The following is a 7,217-nucleotide window of genomic DNA, read 5'->3' on the forward strand; positions in this document are numbered from 1 at the left end:
AGTTAAGGCTGCAGGCAGACCTCTGGGAGCGGAGGCGATATCTGGACCACTGGAATCACACGGAAATCCACGGAGAGAGCACAGAGCTAGGGCATAGAGTAGATACAACAAAGCACTGGCTCAGAGTAACATAATCCCAGCCTACTTAAAGGCAGCACAAGCACGGGATTGGCTAACACTTACCCACAGGTGTTTCACAAGTGCTCTCAGGTGCTCATTTGGTCTCCAACATGGCCACCTCCTATACTGCAGACACACAGCGGTGCCTTTGGCCATTGGGTCCCCACACTCCCGGCTCCCAGAACCTGCATCACCTCTGCCACTGACCACACCGCCTCCCCACTCGGCCGCACAGCACCGCAAGCAACCGCGCCGGTAATGGACGGAACCCAGAACCCGCAGAGGTGAGTGATCGGTTCGTGACAGTACCCCCCCTTTAAGGGTGGACTCCGGACACCTTTGAGCTTTGTCAGGATTCTTGGAATAGATTTTTTGTACCAGTCTTGGAGCATGAACATCTTCGGCAAAAACCCAGGACCTCTCCTCCAGACCATTACCCTTCCAATCAACCAGAAACTGCAACGTCCATATCGACGACGTGAGTCAACAATCTCCCTAACCTCAAATTCCTCATCCTGCAAAGAGTGAACTTTAGGAGGTTTGGACAGGGCAGTATGAAACTTATTGAGAATCAAAGGTTTCAACAACGATGTATGAAAGGCGTTAGGAGTTTTCAAAGAAGGTAGCAACTTGACTTTGTATGACACAGGATTGAGTACCTTTTCAATGGGAAATGGACCAATAAACTTGGGAGCAAACTTCTTACAAGGAACTTTGAATTTAAGATTGCAAGTAGAAATCCAAACTTGGTCTCCTACCTTGTAGTTTGGTACAGCCTTATGTTTTTTATCTGCAAAAGATTTATAACGAGCAGAGGATTTAATCAACGATGTGCGCACACAACTCCAGATTTTAGACAAACGTTGAAGCACTTGATCTGCTGCTGGAACCTCTTGAGCTGGCAACGACTGGAACTCTGGCACACGAGGATGAAAACCAAAAGTTAGTATAAACTGGCGTAGATTCTAAAGACTAGAGATGAGCGGGTTCGGTTCCTCTGAATCCGAACCCGCCCGAACTTCATGTTTTTTTTCACGGGTCCGAGCGACTCGGATCTTCCCGCCTTGCTCGGTTAACCCGAGCGCGCCCGAACGTCATCATCCCGCTGTCGGATTCTCGCGAGGCTCGGATTCTATCGCGAGACTCGGATTCTATATAAGGAGCCGCGCGTCGCCGCCATTTTCACACGTGCATTGAGAGTCATAGGGAGAGGACGTGGCTGGCGTCCTCTCCGTTTAGAGAAGAGAGAGACACAGTAGAGACGAGAGAGACACAGTAGTAGTAATTTTGGGGAGCATTATTAGGAGGAGTACTACTATACTACTATACTACTTGCTGAAGTGATATAGATTAGATAGTGTGACTGTAAGTGTATTGTATTATCTGACTTGTGGGGGAGACACTGACAGTGGGGAGCAGTTAGAGTCTGAGAGCAGGACTCAGGAGTACATATAACGTACAGGGCACACTTTTGCTGCCAGAGTCAGTGCCACACTGCCATTGTTGTGACCACACTGACCACCAGTATAATAATATATTTTGTGATTGTCTGCTTAGGACTCGGAGTACTAGTTGCAAGTTGCAACGTGAGTGACCTGACCACCAGTTTAATAATCAATCACCACCAGTTTAATATATATATATATATATATATATATATATATAATTGTATATAATATATATATATATATATATATATATATATATATAATATTGTATACCACCTACCTGTGGGTTTTTTTTTTCATTCTTCTTTATACATACTACTATAGTAGCTTACTGTAGCAGTCTGCGGTGCTGCTGACCTGACAGTGTCCAGCAGGTCCGTCATCAGTCATTACATAATAAATATATATAGTACCTGTCCGGCTGCAGTACTAGTGATATTATATTGATTTCATCTCATTATCAATAATTTATCATCCAGTCTAGACTCTATATTAGCAGCAGACACAGTACGTTAGTCCACGGCTGTAGCTACCTCTGTGTCGGCACTCGGCAGTCCATCCATAATTGTATACCACCTACCCGTGTTTTTTTTCTTTTCTTTCTTCTTTGTACATACTACTATAGTATAGTAGCTTACTGTAGCAGTCTGCGGTGCTGCTGAGCTGACAGTGTCCAGCAGGTCCGTCATCAGTCATCATTACCTAATAAATATATTATCTACCTGTCCGGCTGCAGTACTAGTGATATTATATATACATACATATATATATTGATTTCATATCATTATCATCCAGTCTATATTAGCAGCAGACACAGTACGGTAGTCCACGGCTGTAGCTACCTCTGTGTCGGCACTCGGCAGTCCATCCATAATTGTATACCACCTACCCGTGGTTTTTTTTTTCTTTCTTCTTTGTACATACTACTATAGTATAGTAGCTTACTGTAGCAGTCTGCGGTGCTGCTGAGCTGACAGTGTCCAGCAGGTCCGTCATCAGTCATCATTACCTAATAAATATATTATCTACCTGTCCGGCTGCAGTACTAGTGATATTATATATACATACATATATATATTGATTTCATATCATTATCATCCAGTCTATATTAGCAGCAGACACAGTACGGTAGTCCACGGCTGTAGCTACCTCTGTGTCGGCACTCGGCAGTCCATCCATAATTGTATACCACCTACCCGTGGTTTTTTTTTTCTTTCTTCTTTGTACATACTACTATAGTATAGTAGCTTACTGTAGCAGTCTGCGGTGCTGCTGAGCTGACAGTGTCCAGCAGGTCCGTCATCAGTCATCATTACCTAATAAATATATTATCTACCTGTCCGGCTGCAGTACTAGTGATATTATATATACATACATATATATATTAATTTCATATCATTATCATCCAGTCTATATTAGCAGCAGACACAGTACGGTAGTCCACGGCTGTAGCTACCTCTGTGTCGGCACTCGGCAGTCCATCCATAATTGTATACCACCTACCCGTGGTTTTTTTTTTTCTTTCTTCTTTGTACATACTACTATAGTATAGTAGCTTACTGTAGCAGTCTGCGGTGCTGCTGAGCTGACAGTGTCCAGCAGGTCCGTCATCAGTCATCATTACCTAATAAATTTATTATCTACCTGTCCGGCTGCAGTACTAGTGATATTATATATACATACATATATATATTGATTTCATATCATTATCATCCAGTCTATATTAGCAGCAGACACAGTACGGTAGTCCACGGCTGTAGCTACCTCTGTGTCGGCACTCGGCAGTCCATCCATAATTGTATACCACCTACCCGTGTTTTTTTTTTTCTTTCTTCTTTGTACATACTACTATAGTATAGTAGCTTACTGTAGCAGTCTGCGGTGCTGCTGAGCTGACAGTGTCCAGCAGGTCCGTCATCAGTCATCATTACCTAATAAATATATTATCTACCTGTCCGGCTGCAGTACTAGTGATATTATATATACATACATATATATATTGATTTCATATCATTATCATCCAGTCTATATTAGCAGCAGACACAGTACGGTAGTCCACGGCTGTAGCTACCTCTGTGTCGGAACTCGGCAGTCCATCCATAATTGTATACCACCTACCCGTGGTTTTTTTTTTCTTTCTTCTTTGTACATACTACTATAGTATAGTAGCTTACTGTAGCAGTCTGCGGTGCTGCTGAGCTGACAGTGTCCAGCAGGTCCGTCATCAGTCATCATTACCTAATAAATATATTATCTACCTGTCCGGCTGCAGTACTAGTGATATTATATATACATACATATATATATTGATTTCATATCATTATCATCCAGTCTATATTAGCAGCAGACACAGTACGGTAGTCCACGGCTGTAGCTACCTCTGTGTCGGCACTCGGCAGTCCATCCATAAGTATACTAGTATCCATCCATCTCCATTGTTTACCTGAGGTGCCTTTTAGTTGTGCCTATTAAAATATGGAGAACAAAAATGTTGAGGTTCCAAAATTAGGGAAAGATCAAGATCCACTTCCACCTCGTGCTGAAGCTGCTGCCACTAGTCATGGCCGAGACGATGAAATGCCAGCAACGTCGTCTGCCAAGGCCGATGCCCAATGTCATAGTACAGAGCATGTCAAATCCAAAACACCAAATATCAGTAAAAAAAGGACTCCAAAATCTAAAATAAAATTGTCGGAGGAGAAGCGTAAACTTGCCAATATGCCATTTACCACACGGAGTGGCAAGGAACGGCTGAGGCCCTGGCCTATGTTCATGGCTAGTGGTTCAGCTTCACATGAGGATGGAAGCACTCAGCCTCTTGCTAGAAAAATGAAAAGACTCAAGCTGGCAAAAGCACCGCAAAGAACTGTGCGTTCTTCGAAATCCCAAATCCACAAGGAGAGTCCAATTGTGTCGGTTGCGATGCCTGACCTTCCCATCACTGGACGTGAAGAGCATGCGCCTTCCACCATTTGCACGCCCCCTGCAAGTGCTGGAAGGAGCACCCGCAGTCCAGTTCCTGATAGTCAGATTGAAGATGTCAGTGTTGAAGTACACCAGGATGAGGAGGATATGGGTGTTGCTGGCGCTGGGGAGGAAATTGACCAGGAGGATTCTGATGGTGAGGTGGTTTGTTTAAGTCAGGCACCCGGGGAGACACCTGTTGTCCGTGGGAGGAATATGGCCACTGACATGCCTGGTGAAAATACCAAAAAAATCAGCTCTTCGGTGTGGAAGTATTTCAACAGAAATGCGGACAACAGGTGTCAAGCCGTGTGTTGCCTTTGTCAAGCTGTAATAAGTAGGGGTAAGGACGTTAACCACCTCGGAACATCCTCCCTTATACGTCACCTGCAGCGCATTCATAATAAGTCAGTGACAAGTTCAAAAACTTTGGGTGACAGCGGAAGCAGTCCACTGACCAGTAAATCCCTTCCTCTTGTAACCAAGCTCACGTAAACCACCCCACCAACTCCCTCAGTGTCAATTTCCTCCTTCCCCAGGAATGCCAATAGTCCTGCAGGCCATGTCACTGGCAATTCTGACGATTCCTCTCCTGCCTGGGATTCCTCCGATGCATCCTTGCGTGTAACGCCTACTGCTGCTGGCGCTGCTGTTGTTGCTGCTGGGAGTCGATGGTCATCCCAGAGGGGAAGTCGTAAGACCACTTTTACTACTTCCACCAAGCAATTGACTGTCCAATAGTCCTTTGCGAGGAAGATGAAATATCACAGCAGTCATCCTACTGCAAAGCGGATAACTGAGGCCTTGGCATCCTGGGTGGTGAGAAACGTGGTTCCGGTATCCATCATTACTGCAGAGCCAACTAGAGACTTGTTGGAGGTACTGTGTCCCCGGTACCAAATACCATCTAGGTTCCATTTCTCTAGGCAGGCGATACCGAAAATGTACACAAACCTCAGAAAAAGAGTCACCAGTGTCCTAAAAAATGCAGCTGTACCCAATGTCCACTTAACCACGGACATGTGGACAAGTGGAGCAGGGCAGGGTCAGGACTATATGACTGTGACAGCCCACTGGGTAGATGTATGGACTCCCGCCGCAAGAACAGCAGCGGCGGCACCAGTAGCAGCATCTCGCAAACGCCAACTCTTTCCTAGGCAGGCTACGCTTTGTATCACCGCTTTCCAGAATACGCACACAGCTGAAAACCTCTTACGGCAACTGAGGAAGATCATCGCGGAATGGCTTACCCCAATTGGACTCTCCTGTGGATTTGTGGCATCGGACAACGCCAGCAATATTGTGTGTGCATTAAATATGGGCAAATTCCAGCACGTCCCATGTTTTGCACATACCTTGAATTTGGTGGTGCAGAATTATTTAAAAAACGACAGGGGCGTGCAAGAGATGCTGTCGGTGGCCCGAAGAATTGTGGGACACTTTCGGCGTACAGGCACCACGTACAGAAGACTGGAGCACCACCAAAAACTACTGAACCTGCCCTGCCATCATCTGAAGCAAGAAGTGGTAACGAGGTGGAATTCAACCCTCTATATGCTTCAGAGGTTGGAGGAGCAGCAAAAGGCCATTCAAGCCTATACAATTGAGCACGATATAGGAGGTGGAATGCACCTGTCTCAAGCGCAGTGGAGAATGATTTCAACGTTGTGCAAGGTCCTGATGCCCTTTGAACTTGCCACACGTGAAGTCAGTTCAGACACTGCCAGCCTGAGTCAGGTCATTCCCCTCATCAGGCTTTTGCAGAAGAAGCTGGAGACATTGAAGGAGGAGCTAACACGGAGCGATTCCGCTAGGCATGTGGGACTTGTGGATGGAGCCCTTAATTCGCTTAACAAGGATTCACGGGTGGTCAATCTGTTGAAATCAGAGCACTACATTTTGGCCACCGTGCTCGATCCTAGATTTAAAGCCTACCTTGGATCTCTCTTTCCGGCAGACACAAGTCTGCTGGGGTTGAAAGACCTGCTGGTGAGAAAATTGTCAAGTCAAGCGGAACGCGACCTGTCAACATCTCCTCCTTCACATTCTCCCGCAACTGGGGGTGCGAGGAAAAGGCTCAGAATTCCGAGCCCACCCGCTGGCGGTGATGCAGGGCAGTCTGGAGCGACTGCTGATGCTGACATCTGGTCCGGACTGAAGGACCTGACAACGATTACGGACATGTCGTCTACTGTCACTGCATATGATTCTCTCAACATTGAAAGAATGGTGGAGGATTATATGAGTGACCGCATCCAAGTAGGCACGTCACACAGTCCGTACTTATACTGGCAGGAAAAAGAGGCAATTTGGAGGCCCTTGCACAAACTGGCTTTATTCTACCTAAGTTGCCCTCCCACAAGTGTGTACTCCGAAAGAGTGTTTAGTGCCGCCGCTCACCTTGTCAGCAATCGGCGTACGAGGTTACATCCAGAAAATGTGGAGAAGATGATGTTCATTAAAATGAATTATAATCAATTCCTCCGTGGAGACATTGACCAGCAGCAATTGCCTCCACAAAGTACACAGGGAGCTGAGATGGTGGATTCCAGTGGGGACGAATTGATAATCTGTGAGGAGGGGGATGTACACGGTGATATATCGGAGGATGATGATGAGGTGGACATCTTGCCTCTGTAGAGCCAGTTTGTGCAAGGAGAGATTAATTGCTTCTTTTTTGGTGGG

This window comes from Pseudophryne corroboree, chromosome 4 (genome assembly GCF_028390025.1).
Source record: "Pseudophryne corroboree isolate aPseCor3 chromosome 4, aPseCor3.hap2, whole genome shotgun sequence".
Taxonomy (NCBI): domain Eukaryota; kingdom Metazoa; phylum Chordata; class Amphibia; order Anura; family Myobatrachidae; genus Pseudophryne; species Pseudophryne corroboree.